The sequence below is a fragment of the Leopardus geoffroyi genome, chromosome C1 (genome assembly GCF_018350155.1).
Source record: "Leopardus geoffroyi isolate Oge1 chromosome C1, O.geoffroyi_Oge1_pat1.0, whole genome shotgun sequence".
Taxonomy (NCBI): domain Eukaryota; kingdom Metazoa; phylum Chordata; class Mammalia; order Carnivora; family Felidae; genus Leopardus; species Leopardus geoffroyi.
In genome coordinates, this window is record NC_059328.1 from 174018706 (window position 1) to 174028166 (window position 9461).

The 9461-nt window shown below is 39.4% G+C and overlaps 1 pseudogene; it reads left to right on the plus strand.

The window, feature by feature from the left end:
* The first annotated feature begins 374 nt into the window (after positions 1-374).
* On the plus strand, positions 375-8579 carry LOC123599188 (annotated as a pseudogene).
* Positions 8580-9461: the final 882 nt, after the last annotated feature.

The following is a 9461-nucleotide window of genomic DNA, read 5'->3' on the forward strand; positions in this document are numbered from 1 at the left end:
AAATTAAAGAATACTATCTTTAATAAAGGTGGAAAATAAAAATAAAATTTTTCCCTTTCTATATTCAAGAATAAGAAAAGAGAAAGAAAAAAATTGAATAGATGGACCAGTGACCAGACTGAAATACAATTGAAATTGCATCGGTTTTCCCTAGAAGTCAAACTACGAAGCACTTTATAGTCCATAAACTAAGCAGGCAGAAAGACTTGTGGTGTTGCTGAAGAGCAAGGTTGGCCCAATTGGACAGGGCTTAGTGTAATGACTCCCTTCTCCACTAGATGGCGCTGCTTACCTTACTGTGGTGGATTGTTGTGGTGCATGTATGCGCATGCGCGGAAGAGGTAAAAATGGCGTTACCCAGCTACCCAGTCTCTCAGATGGGAACTCTGTTCTCCCCCACGGGCGATCCAGTACCCCTCCTTTGTCTGTGGCCTCCATCCACTGCCCGCTTTTACACTGTCTATGACCAAGCTGTTAGGCTGCCAGGCGGCACCGCCTTCTGGGTTTTTTCTCAGAGAGGCTGTGTTTCCCACCCCTCACTTCTGAGAGACTGTGGCTTTGACCCGCTCAGATCCTATGGGGAAAGGTCTCACTAAGCAATGTCTGGTCGCCAGTGCACCCCCCCCAGGAACGTTCAGGAGACCATGCGGCTGATGCCCAGAGACTGCGGCTAGGTGCCAGCCTGCCCCAGAAAAAGTCCATGCTATTGTGTAGCAGCAGCATTTCAGGGATTATGGTAATCACAACACACATCTGGCACCAGGTTTCCCCCCTTAATGTCCTTGTTCCATCATCAGCGAATGGGGTTGTTCTCCGATCTGCTAGCCCCCAACCTCTGCCAAATGTCCTCCCAGCAGGGGACCTGCCACTCTCCATGTGACCTGCGGACCCCTCGGACTTCGCTCTCTGCTCCTGAGGATTCACCCTTCCCACCAGAGATCCACCAGGTATGAGCTTCGGACTTTTAGACTCTGTGCTCCCCCTGTTGATACAGTCTTAATGGAATTTAAACCCTCTCCTTTCTCCTTTCTCCCTTTTTTGTTCAGTCCCTCATGTACTCTTTCTTTTCTCTCCAGCTGCTTTCATGGAGGAGATGCTTTCCCATACTCTCCCCCTGTCTCCGTCCTGTCTCCACAAGCAAAAACAGCTCCTTGCCCTCTGCAGCTTCTCTCTCCCCCAGTTCACCTCTCCGTGCCACATACCTGCTGAGTTCTGTGGCTCAGATTATGCAGAATGTTGTGTTAATCCTTAAATCAGTTTTCTAGGTGTGCAGGATGGTTGAGTGTTGATATGGCTGCATTTCAGGGATGAGAGACATAAAAAAAAAAAAACTTCCATGCTGTTCCACCATCCTGGCCCCTCCCTCATAGTTTTCTGTACTTTTAAACTAACTTACAGATTTGATCCCAAGTCATAAAGTTGTTTTTAAGTTGGTGGAATCTAATGCCCTTTATATTACTGAAGCACCTGGATTCCCCTCACTTTATTGTTAATACTCTATCTTCTTATTTGGAGGCAAACACCAGAAGATAAAAAGATTTTAAAAAAGGACAGTAAAATAAACATGAAAATAAATCCTGGGGATCACTAGAAGACTATATGTAATGCCAAACAATACTTTTTTGGAACATCCTCCAATTATGGTGTGTTTAATCTTGGGTAAATATTAACTATGAATTTAATTATAAGATTGTTAGGTAATATAAGCCAATTTTGCAAAACAAATGAACAAAACTTGAATTTTAGGTTTAAGGTTATGTATATGTTATGACAACATTTACTCTTTCTTAAGTGTGTAATAATTGCAATAAAAAAGCATTTAGAACATATTATTTTCAAATTAAAGGGATAGAGAACATTTTTTTAAAAAGTCGGCCCTGTCATTGGAGGTACAATCTCCAAAGCTGACAATAAGAATTCAACAGAATTCTATCCATTTTCAAAAGGCCTTAAATTGAAACTGATGAATTCTAATATTTCTATGATTCCTGACTTATAACAGTATGAATATGTTACAAAATAGGCCATGTTGAAAATAATGCTATTTACAGAAGGGTTTTCAGGAGTCTGCTACCTTCCTGAAGTTGAAAAACAGGGTAATCATTTTTATCTATTTAGGTGGATGTTGATTTGTTTCGCTCTTTTCTGTTTTCATATAATCAGGTATTATTTTTGTTAGTACTATTTCTTTGGTCTTTGAAAGTAGTAGATGAGCACAAGTATCAGAGTTTGCATTACTGTTGCTGACTGTCTAGTAGGCAATTTCCATGTTCCACTCAAAACTTAGGAAAGGGAAATTGTCTTGCCTAATAATAAATCCTTAGGATGAAGGAAAGATTGTTTCAATGCTTGAAATCGTAGACAAGAAACAAATATTTACAAGAACTATTCAGGTACTATAAAGGAGGGAAGCTGGCCACTAAGACAACATGTTGGGAGCTAAAGAGAATGACAAATCTCAAAGAAACGCATTCAGATTATCATTGCCATCATCACCAACATCATGCTGTCCACCATTTGGTCCCTACTGTAAATAATGGTTTCCCCTGAAATAAGGAATTCTAACAATAAAATTGGTCAAGAAATCACACACAATAAACGTTTATTTAGAGATACTCCTGAGTCCTAAGCAAACTATATCTATCAGCAAAATTGCATAGCTGAAATAACTTGGCACAAAATTACACAAAAATTTTTTTCTTCTTGCAACATATTTTATTAGATTTACCTATTACCTAATAGACTTTGCAACTAGAAGGCAAGAATAAAGAAAATGTAAATCTAGAAATAAATATTTACTTAGTACCTAATATTTCTAGAATCTATACCAGAATTATTTCATATGTTAGTTTATTTAATCCTAATTATTTATATAATTTATATAATCCTAATTATAAAGAAGGTTTTATTAATCCAGGCACAAATGATGGAACTGCAAACAAAGATAGTAAGTGACTTATTCAATATCACACTAATAAACAACAGATTTAGGACTGGAACCCATGTTTTTCTGTCTTAATCCAGTCTCTCCCCACAACATCATAAAAAAAAAAAACTATCCTTAATAAACCATTTCAATTATCATGGTGACATTAATGTTTATTGAAAAAGATGTATAGGTATATTTTGAACTTCGTTGTCCAAAGTAGTCTTCACTAACATTGCTTTATTTGGTAATTTCTCTGTGTAAACACTAAACAGTAAAATTTTTTTACAAAATATCAGCAAAGTCTATTTTTCAATTGCGTTGACATAAAGCAAACCAACTTTTATAAAAAATATAAAATAATTTTAGGGGCACCTGGGTGGCACAGTCGGTTAAGCGTCCAACTTCAGCCAGGTCACGATCTCGCAGTCTGTGAGTTCGAGCCCCACGTCGGGCTCTGGGCTGATGGCTCAGAGCCTGGAGCCTGTTTCCGATTCTGTGTCTCCCTCTCTCTCTGCCCCTCCCCCGTTCATGCTCTGTCTCTCTCTGTCCCAAAAATAAAAATAAACGTTGAAAAAAAATTTTTTTTTAAATATAAAATAATTTTAATGATGGTAGTGTTGTAATTATGCTCTCTTGTAGAAAATAGCTAAGAGTAACATTTGGCATCACAGAACATTCTGTCATGTGAAATTTGCATTAAAATGTTATTCTGGATGAGAGGTATTTGTCAGTCTCATTCAAATATCAAACATAGAAATAATTCTCAAATCAATTAAATGCTGCTAACTTAAAAAAATAATGCACTACATTGCCAATTCAGAAAAAGATCTCAACATCATCACAATTATGCCTGAAAGCATCTGGACAACACAAATTTCAATGTGGCTAAAAGCCTAGTGATACTTTTACTGCAGGATTGCATGACCTCAATCATTCAGTTAGATTTGTGTGTAACTATTGCTTCTAGAATATGATATCTATTTCACACCTGAAAATGAATGCTTTTTAAATATGTTTCATCATTTCTTTCACATTGATTCAGTCTAAGGTATTCCCAAGTGAGAATTTATGAGCACGCAGAGAGAAGATACATATATGTATATATAATTGTTAAATGCCAGTGTGGAAAATGATCTCCAAATATCCTTAAATAGAAAAGAATCAATACTACAGCATTTGCTTCCCAGGTTTTCACCACGATTGTAATCAGGGAGGAGTATTTAAATATTTAAAATGCATGCATAAAAGCAAACATAAACATTTTAAAAGCCTAGAATGACACCTTTACCCAGCCCTTTGCTGTAGGAAGTTGGCCTTTGTACCAATACAAATTTTTAGCACAGGGATATAATGAAGAGAGCAGCATCAAAAAATCAGAGCACCATTTATTTTCCCCCATAGACACTCCTATTATTAGTATGATACTTAAAATGAACCTCTTTCCTACTTCCTCTGTTCTCTAGGGTTAACTAGCTTTGCTGCAATAACAGGAGCCAATTCTCCCTCCTGCCTGAAGTCTAGACAATAGCTAACCCTGCACCTTTTTCACTTGCTAGAGTTTACAAAGGCATTTATTAGGCATGTGTGAATAGGCCAGTGCAATGAAGAGTCATCACTAATGTGAACAGCAATCCCTGACTATATGCAAGATATAAAACTGACCCACACAAAGTAACACATTAGCATCTCTGTGATAAATATGTGGGATCCAGGCTCAAGGATGGCCCACAATAAACCTCATCCCTAGAATTAACACCCCTGTGTGTTCCCCTGCCACAATGGATAGGACTAGACCATGATATCAAGAGAATATTATAGAAACCACAGAGTGTCACTTCTGAGCCCTGGTCACAAAAGCTTTCTTTCTCTTGGATCATCTACTCTGGGGAAGATAGTCACCATGCATTGGAGAAACTCAAATAGTCCTATGGTGATGCCTTTAGGGTAAGGAACTAAATAAAGCCTCCTGCCAATTTCTAGCACCAATTTATCCACCGTGTGAGTGAACCATCTTGGGAGAGGCTCCGCCAGCCCTAGTCAAGCCTTCAGATGACTGCAGTCTTGGCTGGCATGTAACTACAACCTCAACTACTATGGTAGTTGATACTATGATACAAGATACTATGGTATCTATCTACCTATCTATCTATCTGCTGTACAAAATGTTTTGCCTAGTGTTTTAAGCAATAAATCCCAAGATGGGCCTCTTTGGTTTGAAGGTTATTCTGACCTGAAGAAAATGGAGGCCATGCTACCTCAAGAGAAATTTTTACCCCTTCCTTAACTACATAAAAGAATCTAAATTGGGGATCTTTCCCAGAATAAGAGTTATCAGCAGACATAAATTTTATCTGAATGACCCATCTGTATGACCAGGCAAGCATCTAATTACCAAACACCTGCTTTTCTTCTTCTCCGCCCTGTGAAATGCATTCTTTTGACGTCCCAGACCTCCACCCCACTCTCCTTAGGTCAGGATGACATATATACCTCATTTTGCCTGACAGTCTTTGGAATTTCCACGTGTGTTGATTCCCCATATATGTGCTATTAAATCTGATTTTCTCCTGTTAATCTGCCTCATGCCAATTTGATTCTTAGTCCAGCTACAAGAACCCTTGAAGGGGACAGAAATTCTTGCTCCCTGACAACTTTTTGTACATCTACAACTAAAATCTATTCCACATGGGGGCGCCTGGGTGGCGCAGTCGGTTAAGCGTCCGACTTCAGCCAGGTCACGATCTCGCGGTCCGTGAGTTTGAGCCCCCACGTCAGGCTCTGGGCTGATGGCTCAGAGCCTGGAGCCTGTTTCCGATTCTGTGTCTCCCTCTCTCTCTGCCCGTCCCCCGTTCATGCTCTGTCTCTCTCTGTCCCAAAGATAAATAAACGTTGAAAAAAAAAAAAAAAAAGATTAGCTTTAAAAAACAATAAAATAATAAAAATAAAAATTTAAAAAATAAATAAATAAATAAAATCTATTCCACATGGATTGGGGATGCAGTAGTGTTCAGGAGAACAAAAATTTCAGTTTAAAGATTTTACTTACCGAATGTTCTGTACTTAGTAATAATAATTATTGTTGCTATAGATTAACAGTATGTATGCTAGGTTGAAGTCTTTAAAAATTTTTTTGACATTTTAGTCACAAAATTTATCTCAGATACATACATGAGTAGGCATAGCCCTGATGTTGAAAGGTAACTTAAATATTTTCAATTGAAACTGAAACTACTGAAGCTGACAGGTTAAGTTAACAAACGTTTGGCCATGCTACTGTAAAGAAACTCTGGCTGACTTATTTATGAGGCTGTTTTGCATAAGTGGCCCTGACCACAGATGAAACCATCTGAAACTGAAGTACACCAGGATGAATTCTTGCAGTTGCACAGAAAGGTGGGGTGGGGGGTGGGGGGTAGGGAAGTAACCTGTGAGGACACACCCTGAGATCCTCCTGTCAATCTGTCAGGTTGGCCAGCCATTTTTTACACATAAGAGCTATGTACCAACACAATCACTAGGTAGGCGGCGCCTGTGAGAAGCACTACATTTCCCCCTTTTCCAACGGCCAGTTACCTACATCCGCCCTCAAGACACGCCCCACCCCATAAAATCCTGTAAATACTCAGCTCTCCCTTTCCTCGGGGAGGAGGATTTGAGAAATTTTTTCCCATCTCCTTGCGTGGTGCCCTGCATTAAAACCCTTTTTCTCTGCCACAAAAACTGGCGATAGTCTTCAGGCTCAGCTGCATATCACGCAACAGACCCTTGGTGGGTAACACTACCATGGGTGACTTTTGCGCACCCAGAAGCTCCAGCTTGCAGAGATCTGTGTAAACCCTTATTTCACTAGTTTACTTTTTCAAAAACTTAATTAAGAATGAAATTTAAAATTTCTGCGGTATAGTTTTATAAAAGTCTGGAATAGTTTTCTTTTTCCTACCTATCCCCTGTATGTCCCTTAAGTTATGTCTGATTTCTCTCTCTTGCCATCCTCCCTTTTCTCACTTCCCATTCACTCCTCAACCTACTGTAGTACGGTGGGTACCAATCATGTTATATTGTTCTTAAAAGGTCACCAACGGTCTCTTTTTATATCCCCTTTTGTAAGCAGAAAGAGTTAAATGCCCTCAGAAAAAGATGAGACGTAGCTTTCTTGACATAAGTCATTTTAGGCTCCCCGCCACCTTGTGATCTATGCTACTTGCCCAAATCACATTTCTTGCAGAACTTCCTGGGATATTTGCAGTTGCAGAAGAATTGACTTTGATAATGATTTTAAGGAAACAAACAAACCAAAAGAGAAAAAAGAAAAAGAAAAAAAGGTGAGAACAAACAGCCACTGTCAGGCCAGGAGATAGCCTAATCATATCGGGGACAATAAATCAGTAATAAAAGTCTTCACTGCTCGTTCAGAAGTAAAGATTGACTAACATTCTTGAGCTATCTTTGCTGGATCTAAAGTCCCTTGAGTACTCACAAACAGGACCAACTAAAGCAAAAGAATTAACATTGCTGACTCTTGCCAGCCTTCATGACCCGGACCTGGACTCTGGCACTTTAAGATGACTTATGCCCCTTTTCCTACCATGTCCACACATGGTTGGTTCTTGGAGAGTGGGAGGCATTCTGCTGCTCTGTGCCAAAGCCCTGGCACCCCTGTTGTTTGCCTGGCCTACATTTTCTGCCTTCATTCCGGGAGACGGTAGCAGTGAAAGTGAAGTGGATGATGAGAAGGATGGATGCGACTCAAGTTGCATGCCACTTGCGGAAGGAGTTCTCGGCTGGGGCGTCATCGGAGCCAAGAAAGGTCTGGTTGCTCCAGGAGGATGGAGACAGGTCTCCGGTTCTGCCAGATAAGCACAATGACATTTTCTGGGTGGTTGGGGGTGGCTGAGCCGAGGCTCGGCAAAGGCCGGTACAGGTCCTCTCAATTCTCTGTTTGCTGCTGTTCACCTTCTTTCTCGCCATCATCTACCTGATAGGAAAAGAGTTGTATGTTGAGAATTTGAAGAATGAAGAGGATGTAGACACTGGGCTGCTAGGATTCTGGACTCTACTTATCATATCTCTGTCTGCAAGATTCTCCTGCTGTAGCTTTTCTTGCACAGTGACTAATCTTGACTTTTTTGAACCAGGAAGATTTCCTCCTACTCCTCTTTCACCTGCCAGGTGCAAGAAACTGACCACACATTCTTTCCATGCTACATAGCATGGCAGAGTGTTGTAGCTGCTCTTATCGTAACATGGTATCTCATGTAAACCCACATTGATACAATATTTTTGGCAAAACTTAGTCCTGATTGTATGAGAGGAAGAGATAGGATAAAATAGGCAGAGGGAAAGTATAGGACCTTAAGTCCCTGGGTGGGGAAAAACACTATTTTGGAACAATGCTGGGAGTGTCTGACCACAGCAAACCACCTTAGGCTTAAGGTCCTTCTTAAGAATGTAACAGACCCCACCTACTCCCCCTCAGGTTTCCCTCTGGAATTTGACAAAAGCTCTATCTATGGCCGTAGGCCACCCCTCATACAATGGAAACAAGCCAATCAGGAATGGACAACCTAGCACCCAGTGCTATGAAGCCAATAAAGGTAGGACCTGGGAAGGAACAAGGGGAAGGGAAGGGGGAGGGCTGACCAGAACCTTATAGAACAAGGACCCTTGCCTATTGTTGGTGGGCATTCATTTTTTAATATCTCCTGTCTGTAAAGAGAGCTTTCCTACTATTCTTCCTTTCTTATCTTATACTCTAATAAACTTTTGCCTGCTGCTCATTTTGTGTCCCCCTCTTCTTTCTTCCAAGCGGCGAGACAATGAATCCCAGGTATTGTGGTAAAAAATCCTGCAACAATTGCTCTGTAATAACAGGGAAGAGCATCATTTGTCTACTCAGAAGACCAAGAAACCTGTTCATTATGTGGTTCGCGTCGTGGGCATTATGGATGACTTTTTTTTTTTTTAAATGGAGGACCTTCTTCAGCATCATTCTAGAGCTTAGGCATTGAGAATATCTGAGTATTATGTTTCAAGTAATTTCTTAAAAGTGTAAGATGTTTACCTCATCTTTTTACTTTTATGTGCATTGTCCTTATAGATTATAGAAAACATTTTAATGGAAAACAAACACGAATACTTGAATACAAGACATTGGCTACTTTTCTATGCATAATACTACATTTTGTCTAAAAAATACTAGTAGTACCGTTTAACTGTGATAGAAATACTTATTTATTCACTATATTAGGAAAGCAAACAATGCCTACTACTTTGACATTTTATAGAAGCTACTTCTAAGTCAGAATATTAGTTTTCAATAGTAGCATAGTCACTAGAAGGCGCATTTATATTTTTTAATGGGGTATAGTTCCTTATGTTTTGTTTTTCTTTTACATATTTTCCTACTACATATTGAATTTGTATGTATTTAGCATTGTTACATCTAGACAAACATAGGTATTAGTTTTTAGCTGGTACAAACCTAATACCATTTTAAATAAGTATTTTGTCTTTTTAAAAAAGCAAAAAACAA